This window comes from Condylura cristata, unplaced genomic scaffold (genome assembly GCF_000260355.1).
Source record: "Condylura cristata isolate star-nosed mole 26May11 unplaced genomic scaffold, ConCri1.0 scaffold00013, whole genome shotgun sequence".
NCBI lineage: Eukaryota > Metazoa > Chordata > Mammalia > Eulipotyphla > Talpidae > Condylura > Condylura cristata.
In genome coordinates, this window is record NW_004567114.1 from 13,274,834 (window position 1) to 13,299,424 (window position 24,591).

Sequence of the window (24,591 nt, forward strand, 5' to 3'; positions counted from 1 at the left end):
AGGCAGTATATATGCCATTTCCTACATTTACTTAGGGATCTTCTTTCCAACTTTTTCCTTCATTCCTAATCTCATCCAGCTTAACTCTGACTCTGCTCTGAATCATCTGACAAAACAGTATATTTCCACACAATGCTTCCTACTTTTCAATATCAGTTAATATTTCACCTTATTGAGTATGTGACTATCTATTTTAAATACACTATTTAAATACACTATTTTAAATACACTAAGAGATAGAGCTGTAACTGTAATTTTATGGACAGTGCTCTCCTCATTTTCTGCAAGGGATATGTTCTAAAACCCCTAGTGGATTGCTGGAAATTCAGAGCATAACGAATCTTGTACAGATTGTAGTTTTCCCTGCACATACATGCAGGGATATCTATGATAAAATTTAGGGTATAAATTAGCACAATAAGAGATTAGCAACAATTAATAATTAAATGGTATAGTTATAATAACATGCTACTAAAAGTTAAGTGAATGTGCCTTCTCTCTCAAAATATCTTCTTATACATGATATTTTTGAATAATGGTTGACCTCAGGTGCCCAAAGCCACAGCAAGCAGAACTGGGGATAAGGAGGGAATACTGTAACTTTCTCTCTTTCTCTCTCCCTCCCTCTCTCTCTCTCTTTCTTTCTGATTTATTTATTTATTTACTCATATAGAACTGGGGTATAGGCCACAGATGCAGAGGGTGAGAGGATTCACCAGAGACAGAGTGGGGAGCGGAACAGGCAGATCGAGAAAGTACACTGCTGAGGGGAGCAGTGGGTGGGTCAGGAGAGGTCTGCCTTGCCATGTGGATCTCCTCCAGGGCAGGCAGGAATCGAACTCATGCGGAAGTGGCTTTGCCTTCTTAGTGCTGTGCTTTAACCCGCTGCCCACCAGCGAGGGCCCACTTTCTTTTTCTTGACACTATTACTAACTTGCTTTTGTTCTTAGTTCTCAAATTTGTGCCTTTGCTGAAGAGACCTATGTCATCATTTTAAGTTCTCCTTCCCACTTTTATATACTATATGCCTATTAAATGTTGAAAAGACTGAGGTGTGAAATTCAACACAAATGAATTTTGCATACAGGTCGACCAAAAAAAATTAGTTATTCATTTTTCAGTCCATTTGAAAACAACTTTGTTTTTTTGTTTTTTTGTTTTTTTTCCTTTGAGCAGGGGACAAGAAAATAATGCTTGGCTTGTTACCTTGTATTCTTTCACATAAAATGCTATTTGTTTTGGATTTAAAATTTCTGTTTACTTTTGTTTTTGCCTGAAAAGTTACCTTCTTGGGCCTCCCTGGTCGTGCAAGAGTTAAAGTAGGTAATCAAACTATCTCCAGCCAGTGGAAAATAAATTCATTCTAGCCAGGGAGCTGACCCACATGGTGAAGCACACCGCTTCTGCCTGCCCACTGCTCCCCTCAGCAGTGTATTAAATTTGTCTATTCTGCTCCCTACTCCATCTCTGTTGAATCCTTACTGTCAGCACCTCTGGCCTACACCTCAGTTCTTGTATTCATAAATAAGTAAATCTTTAAAAAAAAATGTGACCTCCCAAACTTAAGGGATAAGAGCTTTAACTAAATGTAATGGTATAGAACCTTGTTTCAATACTGGAACATGGTGTCAATTTTCAAGATCTGTTTAGATGTTGGTAAGAGACTCACAAACATTCTGGCAAATCTCCAAATAGCTATTTCAATGTCACGATCTTTAGGAACCCAAGGCTCAGTGCAGTAGTTGTAAAAGACGCAAAGTTAAAGCGATCAAAACTGTAAATTGCAGAATTAAGAGACACTTTAGGTCTCTGGGACCCCCAGAGCCTTATATTATATTTTTCATGGCTTCTTGAAAGAAAAATAATAAGATATGTGAAATAACTTTGACATTAAAAATACAGATTGGGAAGTGTTTGAGTTGGTTTTCTCCCCTTCTCCCTCTACTTCATTATCTCTTGAGCTACTTTATAGTTTAGAAATGTGTCTATTGGGTTCTAATTTTGCAGTTATAACCCAGTAATGCTTTATTTTGGAGTGCCATGTACCCCTTAATAGACTCTCACATGGAGATGTCTATGTTTTCCACTTCAACTAATTAATTAGGGGAAAAGTTCTAAGCAATTTGACAAAATAGGCTTTACTCAAGATGAATTTGCACAAGATTATCAAAATAAAATATAAGATTCTTTAGGGTGTAGGGTCTAGTTTTGTGAAGTAAATTGGAAACATTCTGGCAATACTGAAATAGTTATTTGTAAGTGGGAGACATTGATGTTTTAGAAAAAACTATGAAACTTAATACTTAGAAACTTTCCTTCCGGGGAATTTTTATCCAGGAGAGTCCTAATACTCAACATTTTAATCTTTCTAAAATTATGTTTTCTTTATCAGTAATCTGTGTAACCTCCCCAATCACCCATACATAAGCAACTTTACTTTCTTTTACTAAATGCACGACATGTACTAGAATATTTTTTTGCATCTTACTGATATTTTGCCCTTTTATCAACACTTAGCTGCTCAGACATTTTGGTGCTTTTTAATCCCTCTACTTTTGATTCCTTCTTGTACTTAGCCTCAAATTTAGATTAAAAAAAAGACCAAAATATTTATTGCACACTTTGTCTTATAGTGCCACATGAATGACAAAACTCATCTCATTGAGGTACACTTAGCAAATAGTGATACCCAAATGGAAAAATGAGCATAAGCAGAGATCCTGAATCACATGCCAAGACTAAGCTTATGATTGCAATTCAGTTGCTAATTTGAGGTTAGAGCTCACTTTCTACTGGACAACAGTGGAAACTTCTTTGTCTTCAAGAAGATGAATATTTGCATTCTCTTTGTTACACCACTTTAACTTGGCTTAATACAGGCCTTTCATACAATCTAGAACAATTGGCATATAGTTAAGAGCTTCAGAAATCATTGCTTCCATTATTATTATTTCTTCAAGGTCAACATATCTCTAACTGAAGGGAATGTGATAGATTCTGTTCTTAATGAGTGAGAAAAGAGTTTTCTCCCAAGAGATGTTATTGCCCAAGAGAATTAGACTTACTCATGAGCTAAGTGTCAGTCATCTGCTCAGCCCCTTGAAGTGTTATTTCATATTTATACTTTGACATATCCAAAATCTCCATTAGTTAAAGATTCTGTGTTACTTTATTGCAGTAAAATATAGGTGTGATGGCTGAAAATGTCAATGGTCTACCATAACTTCTTTTACTGTTTTATCAAAACAGGTCTCCCCTCTGTATCTAATACAAAGTCTGGTGAACTGGACAGTTAGCCTTATATAAAATGCTCAAGTACATTCTTTGGAAGTTTACTTTATGTCTTGTCAAGAGCCCATTATTCCAACCCTCATCTTATGCTTGGGCTAGACATCCAAATCTGATTCTTCAAAAACATCTGTCCAGGCAGCTGTTCACTATTCTTTTAGGCAGTATTCTTCCAAAGTGAAGTTGAAATATCTCCTTGTTCTTCTGATTTCAAGACTGCTGTGTAAGGCTTTTTACCCCTTTGTGATGTTTCCAAAAGTATCTCTGTGTTCATTCATTCATGATTCATTGATTCACTTGTTAATTATTAATTGAATCCATTATTTAGTGAGCCCTAAAGATATGCTGGCATTTTGCCAAGAGCCAGATAATACTGGTGGATAAAGTTGACTGTGGTTACTTCTCTAGCAACAGAGTTTGCTTCAGGAAGAGTCATTCATCCCTATCTAAAGTTGTGGATGTCTGTTGTAGACAGCAAGTTTGTTAAACTTTCCATCTTCCTCTTGTTATAGACACTAGAATCAATTCATAGACCATTATACCTTAGTAGATTGAAGTTAAACCATGTCTAAACTTTCAACATAATGTAGCTGACTTGGCTATCTTTATTTGGTTAGTAGTGCATTTATCACATTATTGGACTTTGTTAGGCTTCAGGATTTTCTCCCATGAATCACAATTCACTAATTGTGGAATATTTTCTTACTTTCTTTTAATGCCACTTGACTAATGGATGCTTCCTGCATCTCTTATTTGTTTCCTCCTCCTCCCACCCCTAATTATTTACCCTGATAGTTCCCATTAGTGTAATACTCTGCTGCTTTGTTTGTAATGGGTGCTAGTAGATATCAATAACTATTGTACATCTTCAGTAGTTGTGGTAATTAATTTCTGATCCAGTCCATCTATGAAAGAGAGCTCCAGAATGAACAGACATTTAGGAAATATTGCTATTTAGCATGAAATTTGCTGCCACCCATTCTGACATATTCTTTGAAATAAGACTACATGTATAGTAATTCTCCTGAACTGAGACTGAGATATCATGAATCATTGAATCTACTTTCATATTTGCTACCTGAATGAAGAAATTATATACCATTTAATTTTTTGTAGAACTATTTAATTTATATCTGAATGAATATGAAGAAATTCTGTCCATTTATTCTGCTTTCAGTTTTTAACTCCATTATTTTTGAGTCATTATATCTTAATGATTATGAACAAATTCTGCCCATTTACTTTGCTTTCAGTTTTTGAGTCTATTATGTTATATATATATATATAGATCAATATACATATAGATATGTATATGTATATATATGTATATGTTTATATATATATATATAATATTCATAGATAAAAAAATGGGAATAAAGTGAATGATTAAACTTCATGAAAGCAAGAGAAAAACTGCCTCGGACCAAAATATATCAAACAATTCAATAAAAATTTTGATTTTTTTAAACCAGAAATAAATTTACAATAAACACAAGTTTAACTTAAATTCTTGCCAATATGGAACTGTGAGAGAGCTTAATTTAAATGAAATATCAAGGTGTTTCTACTATAAATCTTAACACCAATTATAGAATTATTTTCTTAAATGGCATAGACATTTCAGTGTGAAACTTAATCATATTTACTTTCTTGATTTGGGAGTTAATCTAGCATTGCTCTCATAAAATTAGTGTATTATTGACTGTTTCCCCAAAATGATAATAAAAAAGCTGTTGAAGGCAATTTTTTTCAGTCCAGAGATCATAGAGATCATAGTCCCTCCATTATGACTATAAGTCAGTCATTCCTACATTAGTTTAATATCTGAGTCATCTATAAAGCGGTCGAAACATACCACTGCATTTGTGTAAAGAAATAGAACTTCTAAAAGTAGGTCACAGAATTTTGACAAAGCAATTATAGTAGTTTTTTTTTTTTTAACAATACCAACCCTTTTTCTTTTTGAAAAATCACCAGAATTATTCCAGAAACACAATCCTGTCAGCCTAGTGGACCAAGCCTTTCTTGGTCTCATCTATTCCTCACAGATGACTTGTGCCATCAGCCTAAGCTATGCTCTACCTTCCTCTCCAAATTGGTCCAAGAATCACTAATTGACTGAAGGTTGGCTATTCAATCTAGTGTACAACAGCATATGTTCTCCACTGTTAGCGGAAGCTGTGAATGAAATGTGGAGCACACCAGGTGTGTTGGATCTCTTTCTGTATATGAGGTAAAAGCCTAAATATCTGAAAAAAATTATGAAAGTCACCACCCAGGGGAGACCACAGATCAGAGATGAGGGGGGACTAAAGTCTTCAATATGTTCAAGTTCTGGTTGCCTTGTTCTTGCATATGAACCAGGTTCATCAGCTTCTGTAGTTCTGTTTTTCATCCTTTATCTAAACATATTCAGATATATTCTGAATACTGAATCTATAAATTCCAATCTGTGTTTCCTTAGATCACTGCTAATAATTAACATACACAAGGTTTTAATATCGCTGCTTTAAATTACCCTGTTACTAAAGAAATGGTCAAATTCCAGATTCAACTTAATTTTCAATTTTTATCTGTCCTTTCTTCTATTAGTTCTTTTGCACATTGAGGTATAAAACACTTATCAAGAAATATTTCATCATGGAAATCAAGCACTAGAGCAAATACTAACCTACGGTGAAGGTATACATTCAACTTCCCTCTTTCTACATCTCCACCAAATCCCCTAGTGTGTAAACTGTTTTTGTAACCTTATTTAGTTTAGTTCTATATAATCATCCTTATATACAGTAACCCAACACTTTAAGAATTTGACTTCTAATTTTATTTTTGGATCTGAGTTACTGAGTTGCCTTAAACATCCTTCAATATATTCTGTTATTTTTTTTCCCAAACATTTGACTTCCTTTTTTTTCCCTCTGAGATCTATTTACTGAGCACCCATAAATATTTGCGGACTGCCATATATCAACTGATAATGTAGTTTACTATCTGCCTGGTTAACTGGTTTTTAATCACCTACTTGGGCTTTCAATTACTTTTATTGGAAGTTTGAAAGAGCCCTCACAATAAAATTCTGAAACCCTAATCCCTTCCCTTATATTGTTGCAAGTTTTCTAAGACTTAAAAGGAAGACTGACTTTATCCTAAGATTCCCCTAAGAATCCTCAGATTCTTCCTTTGCCACAGTCAATTCTCCTCCTCTCTGCCCCCATGATAGATGTGTCTAAGTGTAGTTACTCAGTTTTACCTCTTCCCTTTTGAGAACAATTGGTTGTATAGTTTTCAATTCTTAAATGTGACTGTTAAAATAATAAAAGACAGGAGATGGCCTTTCACAGATGGGGAAAATTGTCTCTACTTGAATTCAACTGGAAGCAAATGTTACCTCATAAAATTACCTACGAAGGTATTACAACATTAGTGCTTTATACTTTAATTTGTTTTTAACCAATTGTTAAAAGCATCAGGTATATAATACATTGTGTTGTTTAAATAATATGAAGTTGGATATAGAACTATATTCATAATTAAATTTTAAAAGAACATGAATAATATTAAAAAAAAAAACAGCAATGATGTCTTGTGATCAGTTAAGTATGTGGTCTGTGGGTAGCCTGGAAACAAAGCTTCATCCCACTTCAGAGGCAGTGCTGTCTCAGCTCCTGCCTTACAGGACCTTCTGCTTTAAGAACTCTCTCAGACTTTGCATCTGGAGGTGGGGTGGGAGGGGGCCTGCAACTAGAATTGTTGGGTAAATGGCACTCAGTGTCCAGAATGTCTTTTGCGATCTAGACCAGCAAGATCCCCTCAGGGGAGAGAATAGAATTTTTGTTGCATATTCTTTTTTCTTGACTCCATTAAAATCATTATAAACATCTAAATATATAGATATATAATTCTAGATTTTTGCTAATTTTTACTGAAAATATTGTCATTATCATTTTACACAACATGGAAACAAATTTTTACAGAACAAGGTGGTAAATGAAGCAAAAGGAGTGTATGTTGAGTTTCACAGATGGTACTGAAGACTGTGTGGAATACTCAGCTCAACTGCTTCTGGGGGTAAGGGCTGTGGACTGCTCAGCACACAAAGTCAAACAACGTTATTTTGTAACATAATTAGTCAGGTATTTAAGGTAGGTTAAGTTGAATAGGGGAGTAGGATGTAGATAACACGTGGAAAGAGAAAAAGAACAAAGATCAAAGATCAAATATGAGAGAACTTTTGGTGGAAGTTAGAATTTCCCATAAAGTATTTATGAGCTAGTGAAGGAATTTGAGCAATGGAGACATGTCAGATTCAGATAAATCATGTTGGAGAGCTCAGTAAGTAGGCAACGCTCCTCAGCTGATGACAAGGAGTGCAAGCAGATTGTAAATCAAGTTAATTCCCTAAAAATTTAAAGTGACTGTCACATAAGTAATAGAACAAAAGTTTTCATGCAAAACTTTTCATGTAAAAATTTTCATGTAATATTATAAAAATAAGAATGTCTTCTATTAAACAGGTTTTGTGTTCAAACTGTAGTGCGTCCCATAATTAAAAAAGCTCTAAACCCTAGTACTATTTTTATAAGTATATTTTTCTTATGAAATTATGTGGTGATTTAATTGGGATTCTGAAATTTATATTTTATTTTAATGTCACTAACTTGAAGAAGGTCAAAGTTGTAAATAAGTTTCAAGGTTTTATTTTTCCCCAAATACTAATATTTATCTTAACTTTTTGATAACTATGCCATTTTTTCCCTTTCATTAATTTCATCTTTTAAAATTGCTAAATAGCATAAACCTACCCAATTCTCATTTGAAATGATGTTTTATATAATGTTATTTCCATTGTTTGCCTTTATAGGAATTCATGTTACATTAAAAATAAAAGAAAAAAAAAGGTATTTTCTAGTGACCGAGTTTTCATAACAAATGTACAACATTGAATATCATGCCAGCATTTCCCAACCTTTGTGATTGCCTCGGTATTTGAGGTCTTCAGTAATACTTCCAGTTTCTTTATTACATATTTCTATTTCTCATAAGCAACATAATTTCATAACAAATTTTCTTGGTATAACTTTTTTGTATAGGCAAGTATTTGCAACTATTGTAAACATAGAAAGATTAATTCTTCAAAAATGATAATTTAATGAATAAAGAGAAACACTAATTTTAAGAAAATAAAAACTTCAGTGAAGTAGATTTTATAAGTGATTGGTTGATCAATTAATATCTTTGGATGACAGTTTTTGTTTTTCTACACAACCTCTTCAGTATGGGAAATTGGATAGCTAATAAAATAAAGATGATATGAAATGGGAGGAATGAAGAGAAAGGAGCATGCTGGGAGCAAGGCCCACAGAACATACAGAGTTTCTATCAATCAGGCAGGAAATAGTTACTTGCTGAATTACAAGGAGAGAAAAAAAAAATATCACATAGGAATTACAGACACTAGGACTTTTGGTCTAGGAACAGAATGTAGATATGTTGACTTCATTGTGTTTGAGGTAAGACAGGAGAAACACATATAAAGAAAGACATAGGTTTAGTCATGCTAAGCTACAGATTATAGAAGATGGTTCCTTCTCCCCCCAAAAGATACTTAATAAGGATGAAAGTAACATTCTAGAATTTGTAGAAGTCAAAGTTGGGGGATGGCAATTTGAGAATCATTGGTGTATGAGTGTCATTTGGAAATCTGAGAGGAAGCTAAAAGAAGAATCCCAAAGATAGTGTTTTAAAGAAAGAAAAAAAAATATGATTGACAATGAGAAGAAACAGTCATAAGTGGAAAAGAAGAATAAACAGTGAAGTTCTGTAACCATGATTTGCTCAGACACATGACAGAAGTCATAGGAACTTCAAGTCAGGTGAGAAGAAGGGAAACTTTTTGTGTTGATGGGTGTCCATAAGAATCCAATAAGTGTACTTTGAATTAATTATAAATCAGGGAAAGGAAATAACAGCAAATTAATAATGAGATTACCAAGAAAGTCTCAGCTGAAACCCATAGTTTTGTGTGAAAGTTAATATAAACCTGCTGGTCACACTGACCTTTTCTGTGATAGATGATAACAGACCAGAATTTCTCCCATGTTAAGGAGCTTCCAGGTGTACTATGTACTAGGAGGTAGCAGAAGAGAATAACCTGTGGATGACCTGTTCTCCAGAGGATAGAGGTCATTCATAATTCAGTCAAAAAGAGAGACTGAGCATGAACAGGAGCTAAAGAAAGAGAAAATTCAGGGAGATGAAGATCAAATCAAAATGTCATTTTATTCCTCAAGGAATTGCTAGGTGTTGCATGGCATGAACTTGCAAACACTATTTTACACGAGTAATATGTCCCAAACTGTCAAAGCAAATCTACAAAGCTCTGCTCCCCAAGGGGCTGAGTTGGCCTTGCTGAGTTTGAGCAAGTAAATAGAGACTGGAAGAGACTAACTGAACAAGGATCTTTCCAAGGGCTCATGAGCCATACACTCCCTGGCTTGGATTATAATATTCAAAGTCTTAAAATTCTTATTGATATTACCTTTAAATAAAAGCATGGCTCACCCCAGCCCTGCTCTTGTTTTTCGTTGTTGCTGTTTTGTTCTGTTTGTTTGTTTGTTTTCAAGATTTTTTTTATGCATACAGAACTGGGTTATAGGCCAGAGGTATAGGGCCAGTGAGGGGATTCAGCAGAGACAGAGTGGGGAGCAGAACATGCAGATCTACGAAGTACACTGCTGAGGGGAGCAGTGGATAAGAGCAGTCTGCTGTGCCATGTGGGTCACCTGCGGGGCTGGGGATCAAACACATGCTGAAGACGCTGTGGCTAGCTTGCAATGCTGAGTCCTAACCCACTGCACCACCAGGGAGGGACCCCTGCTCGTGTTTTATCCCCATCTCCTGACAGAAAGATTTTGGACTTTCAGGTCTCTGGCATCCCAGCTTGCCTAGTCTCCTCCTCTCTGCTCCATGTAATTTCTGCCTTTTCCTCCCCAACCTCATCCCAACAACTGGACTTAGGCCCAGAAATACAGGCATCCTGTCACATCTTGGAGTGGGGCAGATGATGGCATCTTTATCTATTGGAAATAACAGAGATATCCAGCCAGTGACTGCAGGTGAAGGGCAAGCTTCTCACTCTTGACCCAGGCAGAGAGTTTGCCCCCCAAAAATGACAGCTGGAAGGACCTGGTGGCCATCCATTAGAGTAGGCTGGAAAGACAGGTGGCAGGTAAGGGAAAGGGGGATTGAATGCCTGACCCTCGCTTAGCACCTATTCCTTCAGCCAGGGAATGGGACCCTGTCAGCAAAATGCTATTGTAGGCGTCAGGAAATCCCAGGCCAGGGGGAGTCTTTGCACACGGCATCAGTAGCCCAGGACCAAAGGGAGGATGCTCTCAAGTAGCAGGCATGATGGCATTTTGAGACAATGGCCACAGATAAAAGAAAATGGCTGATGTTTTTGGTAGATGTAATGGCATGTAGAAGTCTACAGCCTCAGGCACAGTTCCTTTTCCTCATCCAGTCTATAATTCTGGGAGGATTTAAGGCATTTGGACTTCCTGGGAGTAAGGGGAAGGATTGAGTTTTCAGAGTCTGGTCTCTATGGGCATGCGAGAATTCCTTCTTCCCCAGTTGGAGTAGCTACAAAGATTGAATCAAGCACTGCTAGGGAAGTTGGGAATTTTCTGGAAAGGAGAGGAGGGGAGCTGGCAGGATAATACATGGGGCTTGGAGAGGAGCAGCTTGGATATTCATATAAAGGTGGCTCCAGGCTGCTCACCCTGCAGTGTACTCATTACTCATGCGTTGGTAATAAAGCTGGAATCCGCCGCTACTCCTGTGCTGCTTCCTCTTCTAGACAAAGTCATCAGCCATATTTCTTCTTTCCTGATTTAACTAGCAGGTCAGCCTTTGGGAAATTGGTGTTAAAGAGAGAAATCTGTAAAATGACAGATCATTCGCTGTGATTTTATGTCTTTTAAGAGGCTTTGGAAACAGCAGCACATCTGTCCTCCTGTGTTTTATTCAATTCTCCAAGCAACAAAGTTTTGGACGCAAACCACTAACACTCTTCACATGGTTCGCTCTCAAAAGAGTATTAGAGATTTTTATTCCTTGGACCCACTGAGGAGAGCGAGAATGCCATAGCACTCAGCAGGGCAATTCGACTTTCACCAGCTGAGACAGAGTTAAGCCTTTAGAATTGTTGCCCCCTAAAGGAAAATAAAACACAAGGAGAGGGAATTAAGATGATCTTGCATCATTAAGTAGTCATGTGCTTTACTGAAAGATGTTGCTTTCTTATTGGGGCTATTAAGTATCACTTTGAATAATGACTCCAGAGAGCTAAATGCCAGAACAAAAGCAAAAAGAAACATAAAAAAAAAAAAGGAATTAAAAAATCAGAACAGGGAAGAATAGACGTTTCCTGCAATAAATTTTAAGCCATATTCATGCTCACGTATATGTATATAAAACACACATTTGAAGCACAAGAGAGAATCATCTCTAGTCTAAAAACTTTTCCATAATCTAATGATTCTCTCTAGTGTTTATGAACCTTTCTTGGGTCCTGTTATAATTTATCTCAGTGTTCAACTTTTATTTTAATCAAATGTAGAGGTTTGTACTCATTCATAATAAAACACACTCTGAAGGATTGGTTTTGGCAATTTTTGCACTTAGCTGGGAGTGATGTTTTCTTTTTGAACAAAAGGGAGTGGACTTAATATATCAAGATTTTTGTAGCTTAGCAAAAATGGGAAAGGGGGCTGACAAAGGCATATCGATTGTCAAATATGTGTTTCTAGTAGATGAAAACTGAAAGACACATCAGCCGCAGAGGCTTGAGCTGGGATGTAGGTGTGAATTGTGTGTTTTGTTTAAAACAAAAATCTATTACTTTATTAATTAAGAGCTAATTTGTGACTTTGTGGGCTATGTGCTAATGAGTCACATCTTTAATCAATAGGAATGTGTTACATAAAATCATATTTTCTTTTCTTTTCTCAGGACCTTGGGAGAGCAGTATACAAGGCACATGCTAATGTGTCTGTACAGAGACCTTGTGTGTATAGCCATGTATTTCACCGAAACCATAAGACAGGTGATGCTGTAAGTAAATTGGAAGTTTGTATTTAAAAAATATTGTTTGACAATGTGATATTGAAGATGCTTTGGTGCTGTTGTGAAGATACCATCTCATTTGCCCAGGTCCTCCCAATAACAGGGATACTCAAGTAAGACACCAGGATCATCACCTGCTCTAAAATCTGACAGGCTGTCATCTGAGGAGGAAAATATCTGAAGATATTTTGAAAATCTGTATTTATATTAATCACAACCATCAAAATTCACAAAAGTGCACTACCTAGGATCGCAGAGGCGGTGAAACTCTTTATTTTCAAATGTCATTATTTATGGTGGTTGGTTTTCAAGCATTAAAGTTCACCAGGTATAAGGAAATCTGAAATTGAAGTTGCGCAGTGAGACCAAAAAGAGACTGAAGAAAGAGCCAAGCTACTCGAGATTAGTAAGTGGCTGTTAAATAAGCAGTGAAATTGACTTACAAGTCTGCACATCCGGTAGGGTTCCATTGCACCCTCACCCCAACATATTAACATTTACAAAAAGGCCTTTTTCAGTCATAGTTTCAATCAAAATGGTCGCAAGACACATGATGAGTTCAAGGACATGTTCTTGAATCAAAGTGTGTCCCTAAAACCAGCACTTAGTGAGGGGATGTGGCAGAGAGGGCATTCCCCCCAAAACGGAGGGGATAAGTAGCCTCTGATTGTTCAGGCTGGGCTCCTAAGTCAACATACATTTTCCACGATCCCTTGGCCTCTTCCATTAATTACCTATTTCCCTGGTATTTTCTGAACTTTTCTGAAGTGTTCTACTTTCCGCCATGACTCAACAACTGATAAGCACTGTAGCCTTGATGACCAGAATAAAAAAAAGTTTTGGTCTAGGCCAAACTTCTCTTATTGAAGCCAACTCCACTGTTATATTTACATTTATATCATCGACTTTTCAATTTTGATGACTTTCAAAGGTGCACTTCTACTTTCCACTTTATGGCTACATCACTACTCTGCCAGAAAAAGGGAGGACAAGAGAGAGAAAAGAAATAAGAGTAAGCATACTTTATACTAGGAAAATCCAAAAGATAAAGATATTCTGAAAAAAATCTGAATAATTCTAGAAATGATTAATTTTAGAATAATTAATTACACATGCAATTAGGCAGAAATGAAATGATTATCTCCCACAAATCCTCTAGATTATTAGATAATCAAAAAAGTGTGGTTCTTAGATAAAGTTGAAGAACATTTTTAACTTAAAAGAACTTTCTGGGCCCTCCCTGGTGGCGCAGCGGGTTAAGGCACAGCACTGAGAAGCTTTATCCACTTCCGCATAGGTTTGATCCCTGCCTGCCCCGGAGGTGACCACATGGCGTGGCAGACCTCTCCTGGCCTGCCTGCTGCTTCCCTCAGCAGTGTATTTCGTGGATCTGCCTGTTCTGCTCTCCACTCTGTCTCTGGTGAATCCTCTCACCCTCTGCATCTCTGGCCTGTACCCCAGTTCTGTATGAATAAATAAATAAATCTTTAAAAAAAAAGAACTTTATATGCACATATATATAAACTTAAATATATGCAAATATATATATATATGTATATATAATATATAAATATACAACACATATATTATAATCAAACTTTCCTATTAGAGGAAACTTTGATTACTAGAATATTTTATTCCTGGAAATACAATAAAAAAAATCCATGTTTGAGAAAAAAAATAAACATAGTATTCAGAAAAAACTATGTAGCATTTTGACTGTAAAGGTATCTAATAGTTCATGGATAGGGGTCAGTTTCACAAATAAGGGATGAAAATGGCACTTTTATTATTGTAGAAGTTCAAAATGTTACATTATTTAGATATTTTTAATCTTCAAATCTTAGATATGCAACCATGGTTTTCTTGGATCAGAAATTTTTGTCTCTGAAGTTCACAAGAGACAAATTTAACACCATTGTTGAGGAAATTAAACACATCTCAAAATAGCAGGCCTTAGAGTCAGTCTTTCTAACATTTAGTTTGAATTAAGTGATTAATGCTTTGTTAACTTTGAGTTTGTTGGCATAGGATTTGTCTACACACTCTAGTAATTGACATAAAAGCTTAAACAAATCTCTTCACCTGAAATAGTTATCTAATTTCATCAAGTATTTTTGCCTCATCTCTCCTGTTGCATGAAGGTGATTGACTACAGTGTGGTCCTTGAGTTTATGGGACTGTGTTAGTTTTCTGTAATTACCAACTGAAAAGTAAGAGAGGTACTCAGCTGTGAATACTGACAGCCACACCCTGAAAAAAACATTTCTTTCCAGATTTGGGTGCAAGTTGACTTGATTTTGAACCATCCCTGGTTGTAAAGCAGGTGTCTAACTTCCGTCCATGGCCTGATATCCACTCCCCAGGGACCGATCAAGTCCCTCATGCACCTGGCAAACTGTGAAATATTAGAGCTTAGCAGGGAGGAGAAAGGTAATTTCTTCTTTGAATCCAGCTGGTATTCAACAGACTCTTTGAAAAGAGGATTGATAACCCATGTAATTTTAATCCGGGTTAATATGCATTTTTAATAAGACTACAGCTGCTATTCTTCTCCATATATGCCCAACAACATGTCAGCATTTGCTGATCAGGTTTTGTTATTCCTATTCATTGTGGCAAATAATTTTGTCAAAAAACATGCAGTCCCTTGAAGGAAAAACATTGGCATTTACAACTTTTTCTCCTCCTCAGCATGGATCCTAACAATATAAATTCTCTCTACAGACTTCACATCCCAGTTTTTCAAAAGAGTCTCAAAAGTCATCTTTGAAATGTAGCCAGCTGGGATTGACAAGTTTTAATCATGAAGGAATTAGAACAGATGGGGACTTTTCCTTCTGGGGAGTGCTAAAGTCCTTAGCAATTGTCAGAGGTGGCAGAGAAGTCGTGTGACTTCCAGAGTAAGAGCCCAAAACTACATTATATTTGGAAATGTATCCATAGAAGAAATAGTAAAATGAGCTTTCCATTGCAGCCAACTCGCCCTAGGTTTATAGATCTGTGATTAAGTTTTTTAAGTCTCTGCTCCTGAAGCCTTAGCTGCTTTGTACCCTTGAGCCTTCTAGGCTGGAGACCCTCAGGGGTGCTGTATGATGTAGGTAGGTGCCTGTCATTCACTTTTGACTTCTGACCTCCCAAGTCTGTCCCTTTCACCAATTTCCCTTTGCATTGGCTCCTATTCTGGGCTTTTGCTCTTTCACAAGTCTCCATAAACTCCATTTCCTCTAGGTCACCATTTTCGAGGCAGGAATTACTTGCTGGGAGTGGTACTCAGTAAATTTTCTCTGGTCCATCATAGTCCACAAGAGTCCCTGATAGCTTCCGCCCTGCTTCCTGAGGGTGGTGATATGTGCCATAGTTACACATTTACCAGCATAAGCGGTGAGTATTGTAAACACTATGCCTCCGTGGACACCAGTGAGGGCCTGCCTTCAAGTTCAGTGAGGCTGAACAGCTAGAGATGAGAGCCAAGATCACCAGTTCCAAACTGCTAGGCTAGGGCACTATCATCATTCTGTAGTCTATGAACTTGTGGACAGTACTGGCCTTCCTTCCACAGCAGCCATTAAGAGGCAGGTGAAATCAATGACTCTCTACTTCCACTCAAAAGTACTCCTCAAATCCATCAGGACCCTCCAATCCCTGTCATTAGACTTTCAGCTCAGATCGGCATACTGATCTGAAGAGCCATACTCAGTCTTAACATGCAGACAACTCTCCTATTTTCAGTATTTCAAGAATTTTTTGGGTATGATTCAAAGGAGAATGATACCCAACCCACATGATCATGCCTTCAGTCACAGATAACATTTTAAAAACTAGATGTGTTGATTAGGTAAGTACAGGTGATATAAAATGAGACATCAGTGATGTTTTCTTGTTTCGGTTACATAAATATTTTCTGTGGATCCATTTCTAAAGATTCTACTATGTGTCCTGTGCCATTCAAGGTGGATTTCTATGATAACTGCAGCAGCTGAAAGAGAAAATTTTGCCTGGAGTGCAAAATTGGAACACTATTTGGGAATAAAAGAAGAATAACGGTGGGAAGGAGAGGGAAGAGCAGAGGACATAGATGGGACACTCAGGAGCTGCCAGGAATTGAAAGATCTACCCAAAATTACTTGTACTGAGACTCCAAAACTGGGCACAGTCCTCCCTCTGAGGTCCAGGTAATACTACAGAGATGGTGTTTTCCTTTTTTGTCATGTGCTCATGACCTTGACTCTGCTTAATGAATAGTTTGTTCCAGTGGTCCTGTTGGAGAATTAGCAGTCAACAGGGAGATGCAGACAATTTTCTTTCTATCTTTTTTTATTTATGCATACAAGAACTAGGGTGTAGGCCAGAGGTGCCCGTGGTGAGAGGATTCACTGCAGACCGAATGGGAGCAGAACAAGTGGATCTACTGACATAAACTGCTGAGGGTTGAGACAGGAGACGTCTGAGGCACCATGTGGGTCACCTCCCTGGTCAGGGATTGAGCTCCGTGGCAGTGGTTAATGATGGCGTGACAGCATTGAAATGGTAACCCCTGAACCACCTGGGATGCCCCTATTATCCATATTTTTAATCTGTGTTCTCATTTTATGACTGTGTTCAGGCTGTACAACTTTATTGAGGAGTACCTTATGACAAGTTCATGATATTGTAACAAAGGGGAGTGAAAGGGAGAGGGAGCAAGAGATAAATGCTCCATGGACTCTAAGGAAGTTCCTAAAATTGTTGAAACACATGTCTAGGAGAAGATGCATGGCTGTGTTTGTGGAACACAGAAGTTGGGTGCTTGTTTGCCATGTTTCATGTTAGTGTATTTACTATGGCCAAAACACGCTTTCCTTAAGCCATGGAATAAATTTACAAGGAAATCTTCCAAAATGCTTATCATTCACGAGCTTTGAAGAAACAAACAAACACCAATGTGGAAAATGTGTTATGCTCTCATTGTATAAAACATAAAATCTATCAACATATATTCTGTCATAGAAACTAGAAATAATGTCCAAAACTACTTTTTAGTGAAAAGACAAATATCTTTCTTAGAATTGGTATAACAAATGGTCTTTAAGTAGCTGGCTTAAAACAGTAGAAATTGGGGCCTCTCTGGTGGCACAAGGGTTAAAGTCTCAGCCCAATAAGGCTTTTCCAGCTACTGCAACACAAATTCAATCCCAATCAGGCAGCTGACCCACATGGTTCAGCAGACCTCCCCTGTCTCACCCTCTGCTCCCCTCAGCATTTATTTCAATCAATCTGCCTGTCTGCCCACCTGTTCTGCTCCCCATCCTATCTCTGGTGAATCTTTTCACATTTCTTCCCCTGCACAACTGGCCTGCACCCCATTTCTTACATGCACAAATAAATGAATATATATATATTTAAGAGAGAAACTTATTTTTTCACCATTCTGGAGACTAGAAGTCTAGTCAGTATGTTGTCAGAACCACAATTCCTCTGAAGCTTTAGGGCAGGATATTTGCTTGCTTCTACCTAGTTTTCTGTTATTCTGGCAATTTTTGGCATTGTCAAACTTACAGGCATCTCCAGTTGTTGTCTCTGTCATTTTGTCTGTGTGAGCTTGTACCAAACTAGGGACCCCTCACAAACTCCCATGGGTTAGGTTAATCCCATGCTCTCATTTTCACACAAACAAAGAAATGTGGAGAAAAAATACATGACAAATCTTTTATTTAACATAGAAATTTAAAATCAAGAAGGGAAATATATAGTGAGGTTCTTTTTTTTTTTTTATTATATTGTTAAACCATATTACAACAGAAGAGCCTTGTGACATTAGATATGTTCTCAAAGTAATGAACTTTATTTGAATATGTCCCTTATTGCAAAGCCTGAGATTCCTGCATGAATGTGCAAGTTTTATGGATCTGGTAGAGAAGGAAAACAGACAAGATGCAACAGATGGATTATTAATCACAATTCACAAAATATAAGAAACAGCAGTAGATTTTAAGCCAGTTGTTCAAAAATTAAAATTCATATCAAAAACAGGATGATGAAGCTGCATTTAATAAGAAAATGGATGTTGGGTGCTTTTGTTGTTATCTGACTAGTTTCAGGAATCTTTCAAATTATTTGGTATACTAGCACAAATATTTATATCCATAAATCCTATTACCCCCTTGCTTATGAGTTTGGACTTTAAGATTTCAGACTTTATGCCAGTGCCAACGTTTTTCTTTTAGCTTCTGTTATGAGCTGTGTTCTGACTAAATAGATTAAAGATAAGGGGATGATTGGCCACATTTAAAACTTGATTTTATTGATTTATGCATACAAGAACTGGGGTACAGGCCAGAAGTGCAGAGGGGTGAGAGGATTCACCAGAGACAAAGTGGGGAGCAGAACAGGCAGAGTGACAAAGTGCACTGCTTAGGGGAGCAGTGGGCTGGTCAGGAGAGGCCTGCTGTGCCATGTGGGTCACCTCCCAGGCCAGGAATCAAACTCATGCTGCAGTGGCTGTGGATAGCTTCATAGTGCTGCACTTTAACTTGTTGCACCACCAGGAAGGACCCCCTTTTTTTTTTAATAGAGGATAATGCATGTCATTTTTATCCAGCAATTTCTTGATTTCCACCAACTAATGTGGTTTCAAAGAATTTCCTTTAATTCTTTTATGACCAAGAGTCTTCTTTTTTGACAAAGAGTGTTCTTTTTGATGACTTGAATATTTGTGTGCAATTGTGTTCTTTATCCTCAATTTCTACACCACACCATGTAAATAAGGGTATTTATATCCTAACAATGTGTGGTATAATAACTCTGGAAACATTTTTTTTTAAAGATTTATTTATATGGGGTACAGGCCAAAGACTCAGGGGTGGCAAAAGACTTCACCAGAGACAGAGTGGGGAGCAGAACAGGCAGATCGACGAAGTACACTGCTGAGGGGAGCAGCAGGTGGGTCAGGAGAGGTCTGCCACGCCACATGGTCACCTCCGGGGCAGGCGGGAAGAGAACTCATGTGGAAGTGGTTTCAGCTTCTTAGTGCAGTGCTTTAACCCGCTGCGCCACCAGGGAGGGCCCTGAAAACATTTTTTGAAGTTGAATTTTAATTTTGTCAGTGATATTTTGTTGTGAATGTGTTTTTCTCAAAAGATCAAGGTTTAGGATAGTCAATTTAGTAAAATAGATTTTTCATCAGATGTTATTATTCATTGAATTTCTACAGTATACAGGGGAATTCAGTAATGCTTAAAACTCAAATAGTATGCAATGGTGAAGTTGAAATTTTGAAGGCTCATGTATATGTTTGATCTTGCTCACAGCTTTCAATTTACACAATGCTACTGAAATAACCACACCACTCTGATGTGATGTATATGTGCTTGTCTTTAACATCACCCATACATTAATCCCACATTCATAGAGACTCTTCAGTGGCAAAATATAATGTCTGTGAAGCTCTGAGGATACACAGATGAAATCCACATGGTCCTTTTCAAAGAAGGCAGCTTTATTTTGAAATAACAATTATAATCTAATGTAACAATCATACTTATTATTAAGTCCTGTGGGAGAACGAGTGGGAAGGTTTAACTTGCTTTGGAGATGGGAATAAAAAATGATGGGGGCAATTCACTAGGAAGGAACAAACTAAATCCAACATACAAATAGACCATTTTCAGTAAAATGGGCTGGGAGAGAATTTAGAAAAAAGTAGTGACTAACAGAACTGGAGACCATGAAGGGATCTGAACAAGTAAACAACACAATGCAATCATTTGCATTATATAAAAATTGGAAAATACATGCGAATTAATATATCCTCATCATTATTGGTGTTTATTTTTGTGAGTTTATATGTTGACCTGTTGAACACAATGTTCTATGGTAGAATACTACAGACTAGTTCTATGGTAGAATACTATAGAATACTATAGAAGTTTAAAAGAGAAGTAAAGCGAGCACTTTATATTAGAAAGATAAATATCTGTGGGAGTCTGTTGATATGGTGATGATCAGTGTTTGCAATGATTGTTCACAAAACTTTGCATGGCCTTCAAGAAAGAGTATCATTTGATCTGGAATTGAAATTTCAGTAACACAACATTAAGAAAATTCCAGGCACAGCAGGGATAAGAATGCTTTTGGTTACCTGCTGGTAGTTTGCCATAGCCAAAATGCAGGGGATGGTAGACAATGGCAAGAATGTGATTTTGATAAGAAAATATGATCTATAAAATATTGTTATGGTAAAGGTAACATAAGCTTTCACTTCTTTATTTGGTATTAATTTTCAATTTAATTACTTAACTTTCAAAGTTTTTTTTTATTAAGTGAGAAAATAAATTTGAAAATAAAATAGACATTGGAGAATAAGATAACATTGACGAATGATTTTTTCATTCTAGAGAAAAATGCTAAGACTAAAGAATGTGTACATTTGTTTACTTTTGATAAATCCCTCACATGGCAACTTACACATTCTTTGTAGCTCTACATTTTACCTTAATTTTCTATTCCCTTTTACTTATCCCAGGGGTGTTAGCCCAAGTAGCCACTACACTGTCATTTATATTTATTTTCTTCAATATCTATATAAATCAGTGCAAAATAAAACAGGTTACTCCAGAGAACCTTGGACTTGTTGGCAGTGAATCTGGAAATTCATTCTTCAGAGAGACTTTTCATAATTCCAAAATCAGTGAAATGGAACCACTAAATGTGATTACATTTGGCAAAGGTCAATGAATATAATAAGGTCAATATGTTTCCACATTTGAACAAAAGGATGCATTTGTTCTCTTACACATTTCCTTTCCAATAAATTTTAATAGGTGGGAACGTTAGCAGGAACAGACTACAATAATATTAAAAGTAGTCCCTTAAAATATATGTTTACCATAATATTATGTTTGCATATGTGTAGTATACAAACACCCATACTATTTTTACAAATGTCTACACATGCATGTTCATCATGAATGCAATAGTGAAATAATACATGTGTGATATGAAAATACATATCTTCACAAATATACATTAATTTCACAATTAATGTGTGTCACAAATGTACATTAATTTCAAAGAACTATTGCTTTCAGTATATTTGTAATAATCATCTATTTAATTTATATAACCTTTTCAATTATGATTGCTATTATGTCTTATGTCTATGACACATTGACATTAAAAGGGGCACTTACTCTCACAACTTTGACAAATGATATCTTAAAATAATTTGTATCTTTATTTGTTGAAAGGTCTAATAATATCCACTTAACTTTGTTTGAAAATGTCATTCTGATATTTCAGGCCCAGATTAAATTCGATTTTTCCAAGAAGTACTATAAATAAGATAAAGACATAAGAAAGTATATCTAATATCTCCTTGAATTTATTGAAATCAATGGGGACTTTTTATATGATAGGTGTAAGGAGATTTCACTCTTCTCCACAATATCCCCAACCCTGGCACTTATTTCAGAGCCAAGTAGAAGCCCACTACCTTGACCATTTCACCACCAGAGTCAAAGTCACAACCAGGGGTCACTGTCTTTCCTGTGCCCGCATCCAAGGGACCATTGCCACAGAGGTATTATAAAATCTGGAACAAAACATAATATCCTTAAGATATTAAGGATTTCAACATAATATCCTTAAGAATGTCCAGTAAATACAGCTTTATCATGACTTAGAAATTGCAATGTTTTGTTAAACTCATTTTTGAAAAATAGATTTTTAAAATCAATCCTGACATAGATATTGAGTACAAAATAAGGCTATCTGGTCTCTTTACCTTTTCCTGGTCATTCAATTATCTTTGATCATCAGGATACACTGTACAGAGGAGGTGACTAAAGATTTTTCTTTTTATGAGATGTCAACTTTATAGGAAGATGATGTTAACTTTGGGATAAACTTTATCCAGCCTTAGAAACATCAAAGATGGGGTCTCCCTGGTGGCATAAGGGGATAAAGTGCAGCATTGTCATGCTCTCCACAGCCACTACAGAGCTTTGATGCCTGGCCTGAGAGGTGACACACAGGGCACAGCAGACCTCTAGCCCATGGCTTTGCTCAGCAGCGAGTTTCAGTCAGTGTGCCTGCTCTGCTCCCCATGCTGTCTCTGGTGATCCTCTAACATCACCTGTCCCCCAGTTCTAGTATGTATGGATGTATGTATGGATGGATGAATCTTAAAAAAAAAAAAATCACCAGCAATAACACAGTAAAGTCTGCTGAGACTGAGGCAGCTTAAAATGGAGCTCTTCACCCAGACTTCAAGTCCAGACTTCTGTGCATAAATAAATACCAGTATTGTAATGTAGCCTAGTAAATGCTATCTGTGACAAATGGCAAATTATGTCAAATCCATGAAAATGGGTGTTGCATTCCCTATGCCGTTCTTAAAAGAATGTAAAGCACTTTTGAATGGAAATGGAAAAATGAAATTCTGCTGTGGTTCCTAGTCTTAAAGAAACTTCCCATTGCATGGCGTCTTCATTTTGTTAGGAAACACAGGATTCTAGTCTCCATTACCTTCTGACTTCTGCATCTAATGGGCCAGATGGTTCCTGATTCTTCTGTAAGTAACTTAATGCTTTGAGTAATTAACAGGGCATATGCTTCCTGTACAAAATCACCATTAGATCGCCTTTGCATAGTAGAAACCAAAATGGGCCCAATTGTGATGTCAGTTTTTATTTGCCTCCAATAAACTTTAACATTGCTAAATAAAACTCAGAGAAAATGATGCTGCATCTTAACAGTTTTCAATAGAGCCACATGCAATGTTGTATCTTATTGGCAGACTCTGCTGACGGGTAGCTAGAATCTTGTCATTCTCCATATCCCTCTCCCCACCGACAGACCTTTTTTATTTTCCCCTCAGATGGCAGTTGAATTTATTTGTTTGACTAGTAATAGCCCTGGCAAAAGTTAGATAACTGACACTGAATCAATCATAATGAAACGCTAATTTTACAAATCCATGATAGACATGAGAGTTTATGCAATTGACAAGAAATGTTAACATTGCCAGTCAATATAAAATAAATGTAATATGACCAACAGGACAACACGTTTATTATATATTTATATTTGGCACCTGGCCATATTTCTAGTCACTGTTATATCTTTTCTCCAGATTTTAAAAAAAAAAAAAAATTACATGTGGGCCCTTCCTGGTGGTGCAGCAGGTTAAAGTGCAGCACTAAGAAGCTAAAACCACCTCAGCAAGAGTTTGATCCCTGACTGCCCCATAGGTGACCCACATGGCACGGCAGACCTCTACTGACCTGCTCACTGCTCCCCTCAGCAGTGCTGCATCTATCTGCCTGTTCTTCTCCCCACTCTGTCTCTGGTGAATCCTCTCACTGCCGCTGCACCTCTGGCCTGTACCCCAGTTCTGTGTGTACAAACAAATAAATCTTAAAAAAAAAGCATGTAACTTCAGTAACACACCATTTATTTGTACACAAACCAAATAACAGCCGATGAGTCACGACAGTGCAGGTACAGGAAAACAACAGCATCAAATAGCTGCTAAAATAGATACAAACTAGTGTAGGAGAGGACAGAGTCCTTGTGGGAGGTCGAGTCCATCAACTTGAGTCTGTGGGGTTTTTCTGCATAGCCAAGGGAGCTGACCGAGCTCATGGGGACCACTATTAGGACACACACAAGAGAGCAGTGATGCTGAGGGCCCCTCTCAGATGCTCAGGTTCCCACGCTAGAATAGCAGATGCAGGAAGACAGGGTTGGGGGGTCACAGCTATCTTTATTTTTATTTTTTTAATTGTGTAAGTACATTTTCTAAAGATTCATTTTATTTATTTATTGCATACAGAACTGGGGTATACACCAAAGGTAGAGGGGTGGTGATAAGATTCACCAGAGACAGAGTGGGGAGCAGAACAGGCAGATTAAGGAAGTACACTGCTGAGGAGAGCAGCGGGCTTGTCAGGAGAGGTCTGCCATGACATGTGGGTCACCTCCTGGAAGGGGATCGAAGTCACGCTGAAGTGACTGCCGCTAGCTTGCACTGCTGAACTTTAACCTCTGCGCCACCAGGGAGGGCCTATAAATACATTTTTTACCTCAGTCTTCATTTTGTATATTTATTCACCTCAGTTGTAACCCCCGTGGACTTTCCACCACCACTTCATCCATGTGTCATCACCATAGTCCTGTGTGCTCTTTCCGCCCCAG